The 23830-nt window shown below is 44.6% G+C and overlaps 1 long non-coding RNA gene across 1 annotated transcript; it reads right to left on the reverse strand.

Moving 5' to 3' along the window:
* Nucleotides 1-21866: 21866 nt before the first annotated feature.
* On the reverse strand, nucleotides 21867-22984 carry LOC131401869 (uncharacterized). The gene is made up of 3 exons (XR_009218067.1): nucleotides 22834-22984; nucleotides 22364-22467; nucleotides 21867-21878 (listed from the first exon to the last, which is right to left on the reverse strand). It is a non-coding gene; the product is annotated as an uncharacterized LOC131401869 (long non-coding RNA).
* Between the last annotated feature and the right edge of the window lie 846 nt (nucleotides 22985-23830).

Raw genomic sequence — 23830 nt, forward strand, 5'->3', positions numbered from 1 at the left:
GGATGGCAGCACCAGGAGCTCCATGAACACATTCCTGAGCAAAACAATCATAACTGGTGAAATTATTTTAAAAACTACAATTTAAAGTCTTTGGAAATGTCCCCAAAGATACACAGCAAATGCAAGAACATTTGCTTAAGGAAACCTGCTAGATCTCAGTAGGAACAGTGAGAGTGCTTGATACACGAGCCACAGCTCACCATCCCATCTCAGCATGACAGAAACTCCACTCTGCATGTATGTGGCCAGAAAGACAGGGCTCCCAGTCAAGGGCTACAGATCTCCTGGGGGGAGGAGGCCACATACACCAACATACAGAAGGAGAGAAAAGGAAGGAAATACATGAAGAAATAATGTTTGAAAACTTCCCATATTTGATAAAAAATATTAATCTAAATATCCAAGTAGCTCAACAAACTCCAAACAGAATAAATGCAATGCAAAGAGACCCACACTGAGACACATCATAATAAAAAGATGAAGGTCAAGATGAAATGTTGAAAGTAGAAAGAGAAAAATGACTCAGTCTGTACAAGGGACCCCAGATAAGATTAACAGCTGACTTCTCATGAGAAACTGTGGAGTTCAAAAGCCAGTCAGATGATATATTCAAAGAGCTGAAAGAAAGAAAAAAAAAAATTGTCAACCAAGAATCTTATATCCAGCAAAATCGTCTTTCAAAATGGAAAGTAAAATTAAAATATTCATTCACAGATAAACAAAAACCAAGAGAATTGTTGCTGGCAGACCCACTTGATAAGAAATGTTGTTTAATCTGAATGCAAGTAATGCCTGGTAGTAACTCAATAAACACAAAGAAACAAGAACCAGTAAAGTGACTTTTGTAAATATAAAAGATAATATAAATGCATATTTCTTCTTTATTCTCTTATCTGATTTAAATTTCAATTGCATGAAACAGCATGTAAATGATTTTATTGTTGGTCCTATAGCATATAGAAATGTAATATATTTGACAATAATAGCACCAAGGAGGTGGGTGGGATCAAAGTTGTAAATAAGGAGGAAGGAAATGACACCAGATGCTAACTTGTATCCAAGGGAATAAATGAAGAGAACCAGAACTGTTAAATTACAAGGTTAATGTAACAAACCCTGCAAATATACATTTGCTCTCCTCTCTTCTCCCAGCTTCTATAAATGATATAAAATTGCATAAAGTAATAATTATAACAATATATTGTTGGGTTTGTAATATACATAAATGTCATACGTATAACAATGATAGCTTGAGAGGGAAAAAGGAGCTAGAGCTACAAAGGAATAACATTTTTATATCTCACTGGTATTAAATTAGTATAGATCTCAAGTAGATTCTGATAAGTTAAGACACATGTGGTGAGCTCCAGAGCCACCACTATGAAAATTAGTCAAGAAATATAGTGAAAAATCATTAAAGAAATTAAAATGTTACAAGAGAACAGTTTAACTTGATGCAAATGAAAGTAGTAATGGAGGAACAAAAATACTATAGACATATATAAAACAAAAGTAAAGTATCAGACATAAACCCAACTCTATCAATAATAACATTAAATGTGAGTGAATTAAATAATCCAATCAAAAAGCAAAGATTGTCAGACTAGATAAAGAAAACAAGACCCACTCTATGCTGTCTACAGGAGACATACTTTGATTTCACAGATAGAAATAGGTTGAATTAAAAGAATGGAAAAAAGATAAATCATTCAAAAACAACCTTAAGAAAGCTGGAATGGTATACTAACAATGGTATACTAGACAAACTAGACTTCAAAACAAAAAAAAGTTACTAGGGATAAAAGGGACATTTTGTAATGATCAAAGAGTTAATCTAGGGGCCGGCCCGGTGGCGCAAGCGGTTAAGTGCACGCGCTCCGCTGCGGCGGCCCAGGGTTCACTGGTTCGGACCCGGGCGCGCACCGACGCACTGCTTGGCAAGCCATGCTGTGGCGGCGTCCCATATAAAGTGGAGAAAGATGGGCACAGATGTTAGCCCAGGGCCGTCTTCCTCAGCAAAAAAAGAGGAGGATTGGCGGATGTTAGCACAGGGCTGATCTCCTCACAAAAAAAAAAAAAAAAAGTTAATCTATCACTAAACAATAACAATAATAAACATATGTACCTACAGTAGATAAATTACTGACCTGCTAAAAATAACCATACCATAATTTCCACAACTTGGAAATGTTTTACATTACACAGCCAAGGAGATTTTGCAGGTGTGATTTAGTTAGGGATCTTGAGATAGAGAATATCTTGGATTACCCAATGCAATCACAAGGGTCTTTGTGAGTGAGAAGCAGGAGATTTGGAGTCAGACAGTGAGAGACTGGAAGATGTCATGCCACTGGCTTTGAAGATGGAGGTTGATGCCATGAGAGAAGGAATGCAGGAAGCGTCTATAAACTAGAAAATGTAATGAAACTGATTCTCCCCTAGAGTCTGCAGAAAAAACACAACCCTGCCAGCAACTGGATGTTAGGACTTTTGGTCTCAATAACTAAGATAATATATTTGCATTGTTTTAAAACTCTGAGTTTCTGGTAATGTGTTACAGCAGCAATAGGAAACTAATATAGATTTTGATACCAGAAGTGGAGAACTACTGTAAGAAATACTGGCTTTGAAATTGGGAAGCGGGCAGAGGAAGGAAAAATTTTATAGAACATCATAGAAAAGGGCTAGATTGCTTGAGGAGACGATTAATAGAACTACAGAAGTTAAAGACTCTACTGGTAAGGACTCAGAAGGCAGTGAGTAGCATGGGAGAGGAAGCATATATCACCTTAGAGAATAACTAAATCACCATAAACTGATTGTAGGTGGAAATATGCACATTAGAAATGATCCTGACGAGGGCTCAGAAGGAAGTGAGGAGAATGGTAGCAGAAAACTGTACAGCACTAGAGAATAACTAAATCTTCATAAACAGACTGTAGAAGAAATGTGGACATTCAAAGCATAGCTGGTGAGGGCTCAGGGGGAAATGGGGAACACGTTATTGGAAACTGGAAGAAAGGAAAACCTTGTAATACAGTGGCAGAGAGCTGAGCTGAATTGTGTCCTACAGTTACATGGGAAGCAGACTTGTAGGTGATGAACTTGAGTATTCACCTTAGGAGATTTCCAAAAAAAGCATGGAAGATGCAGCTGGTTTTCTCTTGCTACTTAGAGTAAAATGTGCAAAAACAAACAAACAAACAAAAAAGATAGATCACTATTTGGCAAAAAGGAACCAGGATTTAATGATTTGGGAAATTTTCAACCCATTCAGATTGCAAAAGACTCTAAAATTTGCAGATTCACAATTAGGAAAGTGTGCTATGGAGAGAATGTCAAGGGTGTGGCTGAACAACGCTCCAATATAGGCCTAAAGCAAGGTTAACACGAAGGAAGCCATATTGTAACTTAGAATAACCTCTAACCAACCCTCCCAGCTGTATATGGTTTAACATACACATAGCCTAGGTGATAAATAGCTACTCTCCAGGAAATATACACACTCTGCAGATTATAATCCTGGCTGATGCATTGTGATACATGACAACTTTGTTCTGTTGAGCTTCTTAGGAATATGGTGACCTCCTCAGAGAAGAACATCTATGCTGCCATCCACCATGATGACAACTGAAAAACCTGGTGTGGCGCCTCTGGTCGCTGATGCCAGACGGTCAACATACCTGAGCCCCTCCTTCATAGCCCACTAGCCCTATATAATGGCTTGAACTGGGTGCTTGTTTAAGATGGTCTTTGGGACATGAGTCCACCATCTTCCAATTTTGCTGGCTAATCTAATAAATCCCTTTCTCGACCACCGACTTATCTTGCAATTAATTGACGTTAGTTTTGTGGTGAGCAGAATGACCCCTTGCTTGGTTACACTTCTGCTAGTGCCTCAAAAGGATGAAAATGTCAGAGTATTCAATTTCACAGACAGGTCTTTGAAGCGATGAAGTGTGTGACTCATGGATCTCGTCATCCATCTCAGCAGAAACTGAAGATAGAGATGGGGTTATCAGGAAAGTTCTGTACAGGAAGGTCTGTATAAAAAAGTGCATTTATGTAACATTCACAGGAGACACACAAGGTCCTCAAAGATGTTACACCTGTGAAAAACTGAGGGCTTGGACTAAAAAGAACAGAGAGAAGATGAATAAAAGAAGGCTCTCAGACTTCCAACATCCACAATCAGAAAAGAGGCTGATAAAACTACTCAGCTGAAACACATGAAGGCAGCCTTTAGGAACTAGAAAAGGCAACAAAATAAATTTTGCCTCAGGACCTCCAGAGGAAACGCAGCCCTGCTGACACTTTAATTTTATGACTTTTGATTTGCAAAACTGTAAGATAGTAAATTAACACTGTTTTAAGGCATTAAGTGTTTGGTAATTTGTAGCAGCAATATAGGAAGCTAATACAGCATCTACAATGTTGCTCCAAAACACACAAAGCAAAAATTGACAAAACTGAAGGTAGAACTAGACAATTCAACAGTAATAATTGGAAACTTCAATACTTCACTTTAAATATGAACAGAACTACAAGACAGAAGGTTAGTAAGGCAGCAGAAATTTTGAACCACACTATAAACCAACAAGATCTAACAGACATCTAAAAAACACTTGACCCAGCAACAGCAGAGTAGACATTCTTCTCAAGTGCACATGGAACATACTCTAGAAGAGACCATATGCTAGGCCATACAACAAGTGTGATGTTGTGATATAATAAGAAATGTATATTTGGTCTTTGTCCTTGGTTCCTGGCACAGAGCTTCTAAAATCTTTGTAATTTCCAAACTGGTAACAGTAACAGGAGCATATTTTGTTATAATATTCCGTTTTTATCCCCAGCTCCTGGTTAGCTCCAGACTGATAAAAGTGAAAGCAGCACCTTTTGTTATTCATACAAAGCCCCTTTCCAGCACCTCTGAGTTTCTGTTAATGAGGTGACTTCTGGAAAGCCCTAAGGATGGGGGCCTGGTTGCCAGGGAAACTAATTATGTGATTAAAGAGTTGGGACTTTCAGGTCCACCCTCAACCTCTGGGGAGGGGAGAGGAGCTGGAGATTGAGTGAATCACCAATGTCCAATGATGTAATGAATTATGGGTATATAATGGAGCCTCAACAAAAACCCTAAATGAAGACATTCAGAGAGCTCCTGGATTGCTAACACATAGAAGTTCTGAGAGGGTGATTTGCCTGCCATGGAAGCTCCATGCCCCTTCCCTCCTTTTCCCTATGCAACTCTTGATCTGGTTACATTCTCAGTAAAAATCCTGTATCATAAACTGGTAAATATAAGTAAGTATTTCCCTGAGTTCTGTGAGCTGTTTCAGCAAATTATTGACCCCAAGAAGGGAGTTGTGGAATCCCCAATTTATAGCCAGTCAGTCAGAAGTACAGGTGACAACCTGGAACTTGTGATTGGCATCTGAAGTCAAGGCAACTGAGCCCTTAACCTATGGAGTCTGTATCAACTCCATGCAGTTACTGTCAAAATTGAGTTAACTTGTAGTACAACCAGTTAGTGTCCTCCAAGAATTGGAGAATTGCTTGGTGTAAAACCCCACACACCTTTGGCTTCAGAAGTGTTGTTGTGAGTAGAGAGAAACAGGAAATTTTCCTTTTTTGTTTTTGGTGTGGATGATTGGCCCTGACCTAACATTTGTTGCCAATCTTCCTCTTTTTGCTTGAGGAAGATTATTGCTGACTAACATCTGTGCTAATCTTCCTCTATTTTGTATATGGGACACCGCCACAGTATGGCTTAATGAGCAGTGTGTAGGTCTGCGCCCAGGATGCAAACCCCAGGTGGCCAAAGCAGAGCACGCAAATTAGGCCACCGAGCTGGACCCAAGAAGTTTTCCTTTTAACAAGCCTCAATAAGCTTAAAAGGATTGAAGTTATAGAAAGTGTCATCTCCAACAAAAATGGAATTATACTAGAAATCAATCACAAAAGAAAATTTGGAAATTCACAAATATGTGAAAATTAAACAACCTACTCCTAACTGAGCAATGGATCAAAGAAAAAAATCACAGGGGAAATTTAAAATATTTTGAAATAAGTAAAAATGAAGACACAACCTAAAACAACTTATGAGACTCAGCAAAAGCAGTGCACATAGGGAAATTCATAGCTACTCTTAAAAAAGAAAAAGGAGGGGCTGGCCCCGTGGCATAGTGGTTAAGTGTGTGTGCTCTACTGCTGGCGGCCTGGGTTCGGATACTGGGCGTGCACTGATGCACCGCTTGTCAGGCCGTGCTGTGGCGGCATCCCATATAAAGTGGGGGAAGATAGGCACAGATGTTAGCCCAGTGCCAGTCTTCCTCAGCAAAAAGAGGAGGATTGGCATGGATGTTTAGCTCAGGGCTAATCTTCCTTACAGAAAAAAAAGAAAAAAGATCTCAAATCAGTAACCTAACCTTCCAACTGGACAAAGTAGACCAAACTAAACCTAAAACATGCAGAGGGAGGAAGTAACAAGTATTAGGATGGAAATAAATGAAATAGAGAATAGAAAAACAATAGAGAAAAATCAGTGAATCCAAAGGTTTGTTCTTCGAAAATATCAGGAAAATCAAGAAACCTGTAGCTAGACTGACCAAGAAAAGAAAAGCCTTAAATTGCTAAAATCATGAATGAAAATGGAAACGGATCTAGAAAACTTACAAGAATAAAAACGATAACAAGAGGATACTATGTACATGTGATATAAGCTAATTAGACTACTCAGATGAAATGACCAAATACCTATAAAGACACAAACTACAAAAACTTATTCAAGAAGAAATAGAAAATTTGAATAATCCTATAACAAGCAAAAAGATTAAATTAGTAATAAAAAAAACTACCTACAAAGAAAAACTCAGGCCTAGATGACATCTACCAAACATTTAAAGAAGAATTAATACCAATTCTTCACAAACTCTTCCAAAAAATAAAAGAGAGAGGACTACTACTCAACTTCTTCCTAAGACCAGTATTATCCTAACATCAAAACCAGGCAAAGACATCACAAAAAAGAAAACCACAGATCAATATTTCTTATGAATATAGATGCAAAAGTTCACAGAAAAAAGTACTAGAAAACTGAATCAGGCAACGTATAAGAAAAATTATATGCCACAACCAAGTGGGATCAATTCTAGGAATGCAAGATTAGTTCAACATCTGAAAATTAATTAATGTCATACATCATACCAATAAAATAGAATAAAAAATAAAAACCACGTTATCATTGCAATAGATGCAGAAAAAGCATTGGACAAAATCCAACATTCTTTCATGATTAAAAAAAAAAAAACTCAGAAAACTGGGAATAGAAAGAAATGACCTCAGCGTCATAAAAGGCATCCAGGAAAACCCCAGAGCTGACAGCTTCCTTGATGGTGAAAGTGGATGCTTACCCTCTAGGACCAGGAGCAAGACATGGGCGTCTGCTACATCACTCCCATTTTTGTACTAGAGATTACAGCCAGGGTGATCAAACAACACTTTTAGTGGTTTCCTAGGCCTGCAGAGATGGCAGGGGGTGGGGAAGGGAGATGATAGCTAAAGAGTATGGGGTTTCTTTTTGTAGTGAGGAAAATGTTCTAAAATTGACTGTGGTGATGGTCACACAATTCTTTGAGTGTACTAAAAACAATTGAGTCACACACTTTAAATGGGTGAATTGTATGAATTATATGTCAATAAAACTGTTTAAAAGTGCATATGAATCCTCATAGATTTAAATGATAACCTAGCCAAAGCTAATTCATTTAATGCTATTCATTTAATTCTATTCCCATAAAGGATGTAGATCAAAACACTAAAATAAACAGACGGTTAGATGCACCCCTTGCTAATTACCTCTTAATATGGCAGGCTTCTGTTTCCCTCGCGTTCTGATCTTACATAGTGAGAGGGCACATGTGTGCCTGCTGGGGGTGTGTGGTGGAGGGTACAAGATGATTGGTGATTCGTGTTCCACAGCAAGCCACAGAACAACTGGCCCTGTGGGATGGTGGCAGGCCCAGACACTGGGGCTTGTTTCCTAGGTGTTAATATTTGTTACAACTTTCAATAAGGTATCTTCTTGTTTTAAGACCTACTGTCTTCTCACTTAAAGAGGTTTCACAGAAGGACAAAGTGTACAAATGGACAGTCTTGCTGTCTGTATGGATTCCACACTCACCAGAATAGGCTGGCTTGGAAAACAGGCCGATGCAGTTCCTCCATGGCTGCAGAGTTGTCCTGCTGACCCAACTCCTGATGTGCAGACAGCCCGTGAATTGCTAGAAAATGCAGTGACTTCTGCCTCTGATTCCCCTTTTATGGAGGAAGGAAGTGGATAATTCAATCAGTGGATAATCCAGAGGAGACATCCTGTCTCTTATCAATGGGATTTCAGAGATTCCTAAAGCTTTATACCTAAACACAAAAATGTTGGGTGATTGACACTGTCAGATACTGTTGATAGATGAAAAAATTTACTACAATTGTGTGGGGAGGTGGTATTTGCAGTTTCTATTTCCTTTTTCTTCCACTATGGATACCTTCTGTAAAAATAGGAATGGAAGTTTATATGTACAAAAATGTCCATACAACTTATGTTTTAATAGGAAAAATAGAGACTGTGTAAACGTTTAACAATAAAAGAATGTCCAAAATATTTATTAACACGTCTCTAGAATATATCACACGTCTCATGTAATTACTCTTTCCCTTCCCTTTAACCTAAATAATTAATGTTCCTTTACTCTCTTTACTTCACTGATGTTGATTTAACTCTTTTATTATTCCATTATTTCCTCTATAAACTTATTACTTGAAATCATATAGAAGTCTTTGTTTAATTGCACTAATGGTTAAATCCTGAATCTTTAATACAGTCTAATACAAATAATTACTTTTACCACCTCCCCCAAATGCTAATACCTTCAACAGTTTCAATTCTATTTTTAAGCTTCCTGACATTTGTATTACTGTTTTTATGCATTTTATACTACATATATTTTTAACTCCATGAGAGATTTCTAGAATTACTTCACAAAATAAAATTCATTTATATTTATTTATAAATTATAAATTATCCTTTCCTTTCCTCTTCAGTCCTTTCTGCATTCCTGGTTTTCAACCTGGGATTATATTCCTTTCGGTGTGATAACTCACTCCAGTATTTTATCTAATTCAAGGCTACTAACAACGAAAAGTTTCACTTTAAGTTTTTCTAGAACTTCTTTATTTGGGGCACTACTGCTGCTGGGTGTAGAATTCTGGTTTGACGTGAGATTTCATTTAGCATTTTAAAAATGCTGCTCTGTTGATGTCTATCTTATTTTCTTTATGGTTAGAAGTCACCAATTGGCCTTTTTCTTGCTTATTTGGCATCTATAATCCCTAAAACCCTTTACATTAACTTTGGCTTTTAGACCATAGTTTAGTTCATTAATATTTCCTGTGTAGTCACTCTGCTTAGGGAATGCTGAATTAATTGAATCTGTGGATTGATGTCTTTCATCGACTTGGAACATGCTTGTGTATTTTCACTTCTGACATCAATTCCTCCCCATGTTCTCTCAACTCCCCTTTTAATCACACCCCATGTGTTTTCTAATTCTACCCTGAATTTTCCAATGTCATTGACCCTATGATTTTCTTGGGAGATTTGCTCTTGAACTGTCTTCCATTTTAGTAAACCAGCCTTTTGCTGGAATCAATTCCTTCTTAATTCCTTAAATTCTTAATTTGACTTCTAACATAAACACAATATATAACTTGAATTTTTTTTAAAAAAGAGCTAGCAGAGCAGTTTGACAATAAGGAGAAAATGATTTACTTTTGATACAATAAAACTCAAATGGATAGGAGAAAATTATAAATTGGATCATATTAAGATATATGAGGAGCCAGTATTCATTAAAACTCACCAGTAAGACAGAGTGGGTGGAAAACCTGAGTATCTTGTTCTTTGTACTGATGTGGACTACATTTTGAAATGATAATATTTAGATTTCTTGGGTTAAATAAAAATGTTATAAAATCCAGTTTCATCTGTTTGTATTTACTTTCTTTAACATGTCTTCTGGAAAATTTAAATGACATAGGTCATGTTGTGATATCTCTGTAGGTCTTGGTTGGATAGAGGCATGATGTGATGGTTAATTTTAGGTGTCAACTTGACTAGACTCAGGAGTGCCCAGATAGACTGTGAAGCATTATTTCTGGGTGTGCTTGTGAGGATGTTTCTGGAAGAGATTAGCATTTGACTCCATAGTCTACATAAACAAACCCACCATCACTAGTGTGGGGGAGCATCATCTGATCTCTTGAGGGCTCAATAGAACAAAAAGCAAAGAAAGGCTGAATCCATTGTCTCTTCCTGACTTGGGATGTCCTTCTTTTCCTGCACTTGGACATCAGAGGTCCTGGTTGTCAGGCCTTCAGACTTTGACTGAATTATATCACTGGTTTCTCTTGTTCTCCAGCTTGCAGATGGCAGATTGTGGGACTTCTCAACCTCCATAACCTTGTGAGCCAATTCCTACAATAAATCTCCACTTCTATATGTTTATATATATTCTATGGTTCTATTTCTCTAGAGAATCCTGACTAATACACATGGATAACAAAGTGCATATTAAGTGAACATGGAGGAACTTTCCTAAGGCATAGGAGGCTCCCCCAAGCCCCAGGAGGAAGCAACTCATCCCATCCAGGCAGCAGGCATGAGCACGTTCACACACACACACACACAAACCCAAGTAATTTGAAAATGTGCTCAAGCTCAAACTCTCACTCTCTGCCTTATTGTTCATCACAGCAGTGATTTCTACATGGCATGTTATACATCCTTTGCCATTTATTATCTATTTCCTCCCACTAAGACTAAATCAAGCAGGCACAGTCAGTCTGTTTAGTTATTTTGTAGATCACAGGTTTTATACCAGAGCTTTGCGTGTAGTAAACGCTCTAAAAATCGAATGACCAAATAGTTTTCCCTCCAAACTGGAACATATCAGGGAATGAAAAGGGTAGTGCTAATAATTATGATAAGACAACAGAAGAAATATGTGGTGAAGACAGAAATAGAGGTTTTAAAATTAAGATGAACTAATCACTTTTGCATTTTAAACAGGTCATTGTGACTAGAATCTCATGATTGGATTACGAGGAGAAAGGATTTGGAATCTTAAGCTACTCTTGCTAATTTATTGCAGTGTACCACTCTAAATGTGGTATCTTTGCACAAGAGTAGTTAAGTTGAGGGGCCGGCCCCGTGGCTTAGCGGTTAAGTGCTGGCACTCTGCTGCTGGTGGCTGGGGTTCGGATCCTGGGTGCACACCAATGTACCGCTTTTCTGGCCATGCTGAGGCCGTGTCCCACATACAGCAACTAGAAGGATGTGCAACTATGACATACAACTATCTGCTGGGGCTTTGAGGAAAAAAACGAGGAGGAGTGGCAATAGATGTCAGCTCAGAGCTGGTCTTCCTCAGCAAAAAGAGGAGGATTAGCATGGATGATAGCTCAGGGCTGATCTTTCTCGGAAAAAATAAAAAAACAGTAGTTACGTGGATGGAATTAAAATATTTCATGAAGAAATGTTTTAGTGTTTGAATTTTACATGTATATAAATATAAAATATATATTGTACACATAACATATGTGAGCCCTTTTTGTGTACAAAGCCATATGTGAACACTATAGTGGGAAAGGTTGGAAAATCCATATTAGTCTTGTCTTCATGGAATATCTAATTTAGTGAGAACGAATTAAATCTTGAAAGAAATAGATAATAATGCACATATAACTAAAATAGAAAGAAAATCAACACAGAGGTAAAATGGAGTTTTGTAATTTAGGTTACTAGAGCAGGAGACATCCCTGTGTGGAGATGATATTTTGTATGAGATCTGAAAGGTGATTAGAAATAAATTAGAAGTGGATAACCTGTAGGTAGCTTCAGAAGGGTGCATGGATGGTTCATTGATTGGTGAGTTTGGGGTGGCAGGCTGTGCAGAGTGACACCCAGGGGTAGACAGCTTATTACCACAAATAAGTGAGTTTGGGGACACTGAGAGAGAAGCAAATTATTTGAGGATGTGATTTGTTGAAGTTGGGACCTGGTCATTGTGAGTTGAGTCATCACTGATGTGGTGAGTGGGCAGGTAGATAAATGGGTCTGGGGGTCAGAGTTAGGTCTCTGTTGATTATTTGGACATGTTTGGCTCATTAGTGGTATTTGAAGCCAGGGAAATGTATGGGTTTTGCCCAAGAAGGAGGGTGCAGATGGGGAACAGGTGTCAGAGCAGGGCTCACTTCCAGGAATCATCCATCGTTGTGGGGTGGTCATAAAGGTAAGCAAGGATGTTGCTCAGGAAGTTTAGACAGGCAAGAGCAGGACAGTGTAGGGTGGTGGATCCCAAAGACAAATCAGCTTTTAAAAGGACATTGCTGTCCTCAATGTCACCTGCTACTGCAGAGCATGTCAGACAAATCATGAAAAGTCCTCAGTTGATTAGAAAGAGACACGGCTTGTGAGGTTAGCAAGAGAAGCATCCACAGAATGGGGATGGGATTGGGTGGGCACTGTGGAAACAGAGGCATTGGGATATATGTGAACTTTTTGCAATGTATGCCTGGCAGGAGGAGGAAAGTAGGGGCGTGGAGGGTGAGGACTATTAGGAATTCTGGATGAGAGATTCGTTTGTAGATGGTAGAGATTTGTGCATGTTTGAAACTTGAGGGATGATTCCAGTAGGGAAGTTATGGAAAGCACAACAAATATTGAGGGCATAATGTCATTGAAATGGAAGGATAAGATAAAAATCAGAGTGGTTTCAGCCAAAAAATCAATTTCTTTGGATATAACAACAGAAAGGGTGTGATAAATGAATTCCTTATGAGGAATATTTGTAGATCTGATGACTAGAGAGTGAAATAGTTCTTGTCTGGTGGTTTACAATTTATCTGTGAAATATGGAGGATGTCGGAATATAGAGATTTATGGAACTCAAGAAATGGAAAGAATTGAGCAGGGCATTCAGGAAGCATTAGAGCATGCATATAAGTCCATTGGTTGCTGTTGATTCTCTGTTGGGATCCACAGGTTTCTGGTGCATTCTCTCTTCAGTGCAAGTGTCAACATGGCATGGCAGGTATTTGAAATCATCTTAAGTGTGCAGGGTGGATATGATGGCAATAAGTAATCTTGGAGTATGGTCAGTGGATGACTGAAATGATGCACTGTGAATCTGAGGTTACTAGAAAGGAGTATGAGAAGAAAAAGAGTGGTTTGTGAAGATATTCCTACTGGAGTAATCTAGTTTATTGAAGAATGATTATTTAGAGTGGATTTATTTGTGTAAAAACTGGAAATGTGGAAATTTGTGGTGGGAATATGGTGTTTGTGAATTACTGATTTGTGAGCAGGAGAATTTTGGGTGAAGATAGGATCGGGGTGTGGAAGTGGATGACTAATAATGGAATAGTGAATAATTTCATTAGAGATGAGGCACTAAAAGGATCTATGGAGTCCTTGGAAGTCGTGTGTCCCAATAACAGTTGGCTGTGGGGAACCAGCATGTGTGAATTTGACCATGACAGAGAGAGGAGGAGAGGAACATCCTGAAGCAAGATGGCGGAGGGAAGTTGGTCTGGATTTGACACTAGATAATGACCTGGCTATTTCTGTCCTTGTCTCACCTCAGCTTGATGGTGTCACTGAATCCTGTTCTCCACATGTGGTCCCTGTACCAGCAGGATCAACATCACCTCTTAGAAATGAAAAGTCTCCATTCCTTCCCTAGACCTACTTGGGTTGAGGTCCAGCACTCTGAGTTTTAAAAACCGTCCAATGATTGTGATGCACAGTGTGAATTGAGACGCATGTGTCCAGGGAGAGAAGGAGGGTGGAATATCTATGTGAGCTGAGAACGATCTCCATGGATGGTAATCTTCATCCTCCATTTTGTTCAAATTTCAGATTTTATTTTGTTTTGAAAGAGAAAGCTCAAAAAACATGCCCCAACTTCATAGTGGAAACAGTAAGACCGTGAAACTAAACCCAATCAGAAAACTGAAGTTCTACGCACCCTGAAGCCTAAGCAGCTGTATATTCCAGAGGCCAGTTACTGGACTAACTGCCCATCCTGGCGGTGAGGTCAGATGCAGTCAGTGGGAGGAGACCTTGAAGAAGCCGCAGAAAGTCTGTGGATACAGTAGACTGCAGGGACTCCAGGCCTGCAGCAGTGAAGGAGAACTCTTACGTTCTTTGGAGTCGCAAATACCTTCTAAACGGTCGCACAGACTGGCCCATGTGAATCTCTGGACCATGCTGGGGCCGAGGGATCTGCACACCAGCCCTGAGCCCACCCGGGCCACTGTCCATATTGGGCAGAGATGAGTCCAGGGATGGGTCTGGGTCGCTCACAGCCCCTCTGCAGGCAACAGGCATCTTCTAGAGATATCAGTGGACAGACACAGAAAGTGAAGAAAAGCATGGGACAGACTGACGGTGGCCTCGAGGACAGACGAGATTGCCGGGGAGGCAGAGAGAGCAAGGAGCCAAGAAAGGCATCCTGAAAACACAGTGAGGAAAGCAACATCAGTTCTAAAGAAAAGGAGAGTGGTGCCGATGAGAAATTCCCCATGAGACTGGCTTGACTCTCACAGCATCTCTTTGTAACGGCCATCATGATCTTGACCTTTCATGGTAAACCTCAATTATTATTTACCATGAGTTTTCTCCTTTTTATATTAAAATTGATAGGAGAATTGAAGCTGAGGAATTAGTGTTTTGAAGTTACATTTGTATTTTCTAGAACTTACACTCAATGAAGAGATGATACCTACTTGAACAAGATTTGTCTGTTAATTTATATTAAATCCGATTCCATAAATTTTATTGTGATTTTGCTTTTTTTTTTTTTTTGCTGAGGAAGATTCACCGTGAGCTAACATCTGTTGCCAATCTTCCTCTACTTTGTGTGTGGGTCACCGTCACGGCATGGCTGCTAATGAGTATTGTAGGTCCGTGCCTGGTAACTGAACCTGGGCCACCAAAGCAGAACATGTCAAACTTAACCACCTGGCCAGGGGCCAGCACTATGATTGTGCATCTAATTATAACATAAAATCCATCAATCTTCTCTTCATTGTCACATGGTAATTCAGACATAGGTGATTTCAATATCATGAATTAAGTATCTCTTATCTGTTACCTGGCAAACTTGTGTAGCTTTGATTTTGGAATATTGAAACTGAGCATACCCCCTGGAGGCATTATTCTCCACTTAAGAGAAGCTTGCAGCAGGCTCATTGCCTTCCTTCCCACACGAGATCCAGAGTCGTGGAAATGTGTTCGCCTTGCACACAACACAGAGCACAAAGGAATTACTCCACAAACACGTGATAAGTGAATAACTGGTGGGATCATCAGGTCATTCACAGAAGCCAGACTGAGAGAGAGCTTCCTTAGGTCAGGAAGGAGAAGCATTCCTTTATATTTGTGATGTTTTAATTTGTAACGTTGTAATATGAAAAACAACTATACTACATTTATCAAAATTGTGTTCTGAAGGTTTTCAAAAATCTCTAAATCTCGGAAGAGAAAAATCAATCTCTGTGAATCTGTTACTTGCTTCAAAGATTGTCAACTCGTATACCATCTGGCTTTGTTTATCCTCACACTAAGTCCCCAAGAATTAACCAGAAGAGATGGCTGAGAGCACATCATTTCAGCTGTAAATATTTCCGTTTCTCTTACAGATGAGGGATTTTGGAACACAAACACAATAATATTATCACACACAAAAATAAAAATGTCATTCGGATAATCAACTGTCCAGTCAGTATCCCAAGTCTCCCAGTTTTGTCAAGGTTATTTCCTGGTTTTACATTTTATTTGAGTCTGGATCGTCATGAAACCCTTCTTTTGCAATTGGTTGATCTGTTTCTGAAGTCACTTTTAATCTCTTAGTAGTTCATGCATCTTGGGATTTGGGTGGGATATGAGTGTGTGTGTTTGTGTGTCTACACTGATGCGTGAACTCTTTCTTTCCTGGATGGCAGTGTCCTGAAAGGAAGGACCTGGGCTGTGGGAACCAGGATTTCTACTCTGCTTCAGGCTGAACTGAAAAGGCATCCGTGGGTGACACTTGCAGCCTTCAGAAAGGAGGGGGAAGAAGTACCAAGGAATTCAAGACAATGGCCCTTGTCTTACAGGGTATTTCCAGGGCATGATGTTCAAAATGCCAGGTGCTAAGACTTTAGCTCCACGTCATTGGGTGGATTCTCAGCATGAGCTCTGAGCTGTGTCTGTTCACCACCCACGTGGGGAGCATTTCAGTATTTTAATTGGTAAGGTTGTGTCTGTTGTGTCTGTGGTGTCTGAGATTGGTGGCATTCCCCTTCTGGACCCACTTCTATACCTGCCCCTCTCCTGCCTCATCTTTCAAAACTCCCAACAGGAAAGTTTCACATCCCTGTAACACAAATCCACATATCCTCAGCACAGACTGGGGAAAAGAACACAGCAGTCCCAGGGACTAAGTGCTCTATTCGCACCGGCCCAGCTGCCACTTTGGGACAAGTCAGTAACAACACGACTGAGTATGTAAACGAGTGATTGTCTAAGACCATGGACCTCAGAACCACATGGGCCCAGATGTCACCCAGGGCAGCAAGGGACGGTGTGGGTCATTCAGTGGACAGGATTAAGGTCTATTGTCCTGGCAAACCAGAGCTCACCCCTGATCCATCAGGCCCAGCCAGGGAGGAATGGCCACGATGTACCTGACAGAGAGGCTGGGGGCCTTCTAGGGAATTTCTGCCCAAAAAGAATCATACAAGGAAGTGCGGGGATGCTGGAAATCCTAGTTCACAGGGAGCAGTGAGGTTTACGGAACAAAGTCCTGTTGTAGCTTTAAAAGCTGCATCATGAATCTTTCCCTCTGGATATGAAACAAGCGGGAAAAGGAGTTCCTAGGGCGTGGGCCAGGATCCCAGGTTTCCAGTCTAGGCGAAGGGTGAACAGGGAGGACTAGAGGCGGCCTGATGGGGATGTCCTGTCGGCCCTTAGTCCATCTGCACATGGTGTTCCTTTGGCCTAGTCTGTTCCACATGCAAACTTTTATCTTTTTACATTTTTCCTCATTCAGTGTTGATGCAAATCCAGAGACTGGTTAGAAAACGGCAATTTCCAATATCTGATCAAAGAAACATCAACAAGAGAAGCAAAAAACATTCCTTCTTCCTGGAAAGCTGTAGAAAGACAGCCGCTGTCCTGGGGAAGGACATGGTCCTGGTAAGTACTATTTGAAAGACACCCACATTTCAGTGGTTGTTGCTCTGCCTGGGAAAGTTCCTCCAACCTCTAGATCCAGGGAGATCTGAGGGGCTGTCTCTGCTCCTGGCCCAGGTGAACCACACTGAAATGCACCTGTCCTCTGAGGAAGGGGGACTTGAGGGTTTCATTCAGTAGCCAGGGAGGAGGCTGGCCCTCCTCCCTTCTCCCACATACAATAAGCTGTGACCGTACACAAGTTCTTCATTCAAGGAGGAAAGTGAGATTCTGTGTCTCATTTACATGAGCATAAGAAGTGAAAGAACCACACCACAACACCCAGGCTGTGAAAGAAACAGGATATAATGTAAGAGTCAAATCTACCATTTACTATTAAAGAAATAATATCACTCCTCCCCAATGGGTTAACAGTGGCTGGCGTCGTGATGTCAGGGAGAGGGAGGGGGTGGTGCCCTCCCTCTCGGGATTTAGGGGAAACCAGGGAAAGTCTTAGGATGTCCTTGTTCACTCAGGGTGGGAAGAGCTGGCCCGGTGCACCCCGAGGGTCCCAGTGGCCCTGCTGGTCAGGAGGAGCTGCACTTGTGGTCTCCAGAGTGTGACGGCTCATCACCAAGGGCATGGTGGCTGAAGAGAAGAAACAGACTATTTTGGGGATCCTTCCTGAGATTCATGGCACAACTCCCTGTTCCCCTGCACTCTGATCCAAACCCTGTACCGAGTGCTCAGTCCATCAACAGCACCTCGTTTGTCCCTGATGCAGGAGGCATCATTTAGCATCACCCATTTCAGAGGATGCAACTGAATCCCAGAGAGGAGAGGGGAGCGGCCTGTCCCAGGCCTGCTCAGCAGTGGAGCTGGGATCGAGGCCCATGCTTAGCCCGAAGATGTACTGAGCCCCTGGATTCAGTTGCTCCTGGTCCCAACACTCACTTGGCCCTGAACTGGAGGATGTCCGGTTCCTCGTTCTCCTGAAGAGCCGCATTTTGCTCGCCTTCTGGTGTGCGGGCTCCAGCTGGCAGGAGACCCAGTAGCTACAGGACAGAGTGGACCTGTGAGCTACCAGGAGCCACACCTCAGGTGCCCCTCCCAGAGCCTGCCAGCAGCTGAGTCCCAGTGCCCCATGGGTCACCACGCTACGAGTTCTGAGACTGATCAGCGATCCAGGCCACAGGCTCTGGAGCTGGCCATCAGAGATAGTCTGGCCTGCCCTCACCCAACTCCTGTCCCCCTCACCTCTCATGGACACTGATGGGCTCCATGGCCTGGAACCAGGCCTCAAATCGCTCGTCGGGCTCCAGGTCATATCCATTTGCAGGCTGCTGGAGCAGCTGGATCCTCCTGATGAGTTTGTATTTCTGGGAGGAAGGACAGGATGCAGACAGGGCTTGGGTGGGGAACGCTGCGAGGGACTTGTGCGGAGTGAGGATCTGGTCTGGGGTCTGTGCTCACTCGGGACCCCTCCTTCCTTCCCTCTCCATTCAGGACTTGCCTGTCCTCACAGTTGGCTTGAATTAGTTCCTCATCCAGGAAGGTGTCCTTGATGCCAGCCCCTCCCGCACCCGCCAACGTGATGGGATGCCCAGCTTTGTGGATCTGACTCTCCCGATAAATGTAAGACCCAAGGGATGAGGACAGAGAAAGTCTTGCCAGGCGAGGTCTCTGATTTCCACATCCCCACCCTCCCCATAGCTGCTCACGTCACACCATTTCTGAAAGTTGACCCGATTTCCCTGGAAGGGAGACAGCCAATGTCCATCAGAAACAGCCTCCTAAGCCCAGAACCAACCCCCATCACACCCCTTCTCAGGCTGCAGGAATGTCAGGGCCCAGCAGAGGGCAGACCTTCCACAAAGAGAACTTGACACTGGGCCAGGCTCTGGGCTCCAGAGCAGGAGGGACAGGGGAGCTGAGGCCAGAGACCTTCTGTAGCACACCCTCTCTGATGACAGACGGGGAGACTGAGGCCTCAGGGAGGAAGGGACAGCTGGAACACAGAAGTGCTTCCTCACTTGCAGGGGCTGATGGCACTCCCCCAGGGGCAGGGCCCGAGGGGGAGGCTGAATCCATCTCAGACACAGCCTCCTACAGCTCTGCAGGCAGGCAGCTATGAGCTTCACCAGCCCAGGTAGACTGGTGGGGGGCTTATGCGGAGCGTCTATTCACACATTGCTAAGATGGGCCTGACTCCCCAACTCCCAGGGGTGGCCATGGGGCTCTCATGAGAGGAGGTTTGCCAGGTACTGAGAGCTCAGGTCCCAGTGCAGGGCTCTCGCCTCCCAAACCTCAGGATCCTGCTCTCTGGCCCCACCTCCAGGCTCACTCACTTCCAGATCATCCTCCATCCCAATGTCCAGCAGCTTCAGGTGATAGAGGAACGTGCCCAGGAAGGGGACGACACCCTGTGAAATCAGGGTGGGAGTGGTGAGATGAGTCTCACCTCTCAGGTGCCCCCATGGACCCTCCCCCAAATCCCTTCACCCCAGCCTCCTGCCCACCACAGACTCCCACAGAGAACAGCCTAGGACCCTCAGCGGCCTCCCCCCAGTTGCCCCCTCCAGGACCACCCAACTTCCCCAGTCACCTCCCAGGGGCGGCTTTTGGCAAATCCCAGGGTATGTGGTCCCTGCCCCTCCCCTCCCTAACCCATCCTGGGCCCAGCCCTTCCAGGCCTCCTCCTGGTCACTTCCAGGGCAGGCCTTTCAGGCTCTTGGGCTCCTGGAGCTGGGCTGGAGGAGGAGGGACCCCTCTCTTAGGGAGGCCTCCAGCCATGAGGTGAGCGACCCCTCCTCTGACACCTAGACCCTCCCCCTCAGGCCACCTCACCTGCTGCTGTCTCTTCTGGGCTCCCTGGGGGTCCATCTGCAGGGTGGTCCTCACAGATGACACCTCCTGCAGGGTCAAGGACAGGCTCAGGGAGGCCATGTTCCCTTCCCCATGTCTCCCAGGCCCCTGAACTTGGACCCTGGCCATCTGATGTCTATGGCTGCTCCCATTCCAGGGTGCCCTGATTCTAGATCGCTCCCAGCTCCAACACTCCCTTCTCTGTGCCCTCAGGCCTGCCCAGGCCCCTAAGCCTCTCTCCTCATCAGGAAAGTGTGAGGAGGACTCCCCATGCATCCCAGGGTCCCCTGAGGACTCAGTATCATCTGACTGTCACCAGTGCTGTCCCCTCCCCCCTCGAGGAGGAGGAGCACAAAGCTCCTGCACATTCCTCTCCCCCTTGTACCTCATCAACCCTGTGAGGCCTGCACCACAGATCATCTCCCTCCATTTCCCAGATGAGGAGACTGAGGCCCACAGAGGGGCAGTGACTTGCTCAGGGGCCCACAGAGGAGACCGCTCCCCCTCCCAGCCAGAGGCCCTGGCCCCTGGCCTTCACTCCTCCTCCAGACACACCTCGGACCAATGTCCTGTCCTCTGGACTCTCGGGGTGTGTTGAGGCCCTCGGTCAACCTGAGCCATGGATGGAGAGGCACAAGGTGTCTTGGGGTCCCATGCAAGTGGCTGCTGTGTTTTCCAGCCCCCTGGGATTCTCTGACACCAGGCTGGACCTGAGGCCATGCCAAAGTCCTCAGCTCCCTAGGATGCCCTCAGGATTGTCCCTGTACAGAACTCCTCCTTCACTCACTCAGGAAGGGAACCCCCGTGTGCCACATCTGAGTGACAGTGTAGGAGTTGACCACGGCACTGTGTAATGGTGACATTTGCATCCTTTTTCACTTGGAAACTTCTAATGTCCCTTCTCTTTTCTCAGGTCTCATGTTTGAAGTCTGTGGTCTGAGCCTTTGCACAATCCTTAGGCCCCTCCTGCCAGGGCCTCGATGGAGGCCATTAAGTATCTGTCAGGAAGGTCCATTAAGAATCTGTAGGTTCCTCGATAATTCTCATTGCCATCTGGGGCGTATCCTTGTCGACAAGACACTGGGGGAGACTCACTGGTTTGTCAGCAGTGACCACTATGGGGCTAGAGTGCACAGTCCCAGAGAGCACACAGTTCTGTCCCAGATCCACCATTTGGCCCAAGGCTGTGCAGCCCCTGTGTCCACAAGGCCTGTGTGACCTCACAGTGCCCATCCCTGGGACAGGCAGAATGTCCTCCCCTGTGAGGTGCAGTGAAGACAGAAGGAGGAGCAGGGGCCTGGCTTCCTGAGGACAGACTGGGCTGCTTTAGGAAGAAAGGAACCCCCACCCACTCCATCCACCCGCCAGCCTGGAGGATGATGAGGGCCAGCTGATGGGTCCGCATGGAAGCCAGACACCTGCTCATTCTGCCAGCACCTCACCTCTTGGAACAGTCCAGGCGACACCACTGTATCCCGTGACCAAGGCCTCCTGCCCCAAACAGTCCCCACCTGCCCCTGCAGCTCACACCCCCCGCTTCCTGTCCAGCTGGACAAGGCAGACCGTTATTTCTCGGGGAACCTTAAGTGAAAAACTTACCAAAGCACATCCTGCCTGGTCCCTCCCCACCTCACCTCCCGTCCTTCCAGTTCTCCAGCCTCCACTCACCTCCTTGAGAAGCTTCCTGCTCTCCCGGTGGCATGTTTGGAGGACGTTTTTAAGCATTTGACAGTTCTTCCTGAGGAGGGAAAAAAGGAAAGAATCACTGTGGAGTGGTTTGAGGGTAAACTCCTTTTGATTGAAAACCCAGAAGATCCAGACAGCCTGGGTGAGCATTTTCACTGTGTCCTCTGAGCCCTGAGGTGTCTGGGACTGGGGAGGGGGCTCTCCTATTGTCACCTGGGGCCTCCATTCTCTTATTTTCTCAGCAGATGTGTTTTAAACAGTCTTAATTTCATGTGGACAGAGAGTTCTGTTGCTGCAAACACTTGAAAATCTTCAATTTGGTTCAAGCCATGATCTGTCACTTAGGGAAACTGATTCCTGAAGCAGAACCACTGGCCTAAGTTTTCAGAAAGACTTCCAGCCTGCCAAGCAGGTCAGACCCTATCCCCAGGGTTTGCTGTCTCCCAGGAGGTCCCAACTGATTGAAGGGCAATGCCAGCCCTGTGGGGGGTGTCTGGTCCACCCAGGTGGTGCTCGCATGGAGAGAGGCCTACCCACCTGGACACCTGTCTCCACGTCTCTTTTAAACGTTGAATGGAGGGGCCCTGCAGAGCCCAGAGGATCGCATGGAGAGAGGAAAGGTTCCTCAGGCCCTGGCATTCCTGGGGAAGGGAAGAGAATGAGCTGTGAGGGGGAGCTGGAGCCCTGCTTCCTCTGGCTTCTGTCGCCTCATTGACGTCTCCTATCGTGGATGAGACAGCAGCTCAGGGACCCGGGAAATGCACAGCTGGAACCTGATGAGGAATACTTCCAGGGAGGAGGATTTCAGCTCAAGCCAAGGAAGGAACCCAGGAAGGGATGAGCTTCCCAGCACAGGGACCAGGAGTCAGGTCATCGAGGCCTGGCAGGAGGGTCCTGAGGATTGTGCAAAAGCTCAGACCACGGACTTCAAACATGAGAGCTGAGAAGGGAGAAGGGGCAGTTCCCCCGACTCCAGAGAGGGGCTCCCAGGGCCTCCCACATCTTACCTTGGCCACCTGGATCCAGAGCTCCACCACCCTGGCCCTGTCCTGGGCCGTCATGCTCGGGTCCCCAATGCAGGTGGTGATGACACATTCGACCACTCTGTTAAAGTGCGTCGTGGTGGCATGGATGCTGGGTGCCAGGTGCTCATTGCCCCTGTTGTCACACTGGGACCAGATGGAGTCAAGGAAGTCCTGGGGCCTCACTGTCTTGAAGAGCTCCTGGGGAGGACAGGGAGTGTCACCCAGCCCTGCCACAGCCCAGCTCAGCATCTGCAGCCCCAGTCCCAGGCCAGGTCAGTGGTGAGAGCTGGAGCTCAGGAAGCTGAGAATGCGGCCTGAGGCTTGTGGGAGTCCCTGGGTGTTGCCTGTGTCCCCTGAGGGCACCCAGCACAGGATGACCCAGGAACCGATACTGTGGCGCAGGGAAGTGGCATTTGCTCGCCGCCCAGTCTCACTTCCTCCAAGCACCAGAACTCAGCTCCTTCCTGACCATCTCTAGGGGCATCTTCCACCCATTCTGACCATCCTGGGGTCTGACTCCTCTTTCAGATGCACATTCCCCCAAGGCAGCAACAACCACAGGCTTTGTTTGTCTGCCTTGTAGTCATGTACACATTAAGTGCCTAATTAGCGTTGAGGCTGTTGAGGCCTCCTGGGCAAATGAGTGAACTACCCAAGGACGAGACAGCACTTCAGTGTGCTCCCCTCTGCCACCAAAGCGCAGACTCTGCCCAACTTCCTCTCTGCTCCACCTCATCCACCTGCACAGCCACTCTGCATGGCAGCTGCTCTCAAAGTCCATCCCTACTGTCCACATGAGGACAGCAAAGGCTTGGGAGTTAAGAAGGCTGCTCAGGTCACATGAGGGTAAGTGGGGAAGCAAGAGGTTGCACCGAGATCATGGGATTCTGGATCAGGAAATGGCAGGTCTGGGGCAGCTGATGGCACAGGGAAGGCCGGCCCCACCTGCCCTGAGAGCCCCGCTGCTCACCACATCCAT

This window comes from Diceros bicornis (genome assembly GCF_020826845.1).
Source record: "Diceros bicornis minor isolate mBicDic1 chromosome 21 unlocalized genomic scaffold, mDicBic1.mat.cur SUPER_21_unloc_1, whole genome shotgun sequence".
In the NCBI taxonomy this organism is placed as follows: Eukaryota; Metazoa; Chordata; class Mammalia; order Perissodactyla; family Rhinocerotidae; genus Diceros; species Diceros bicornis.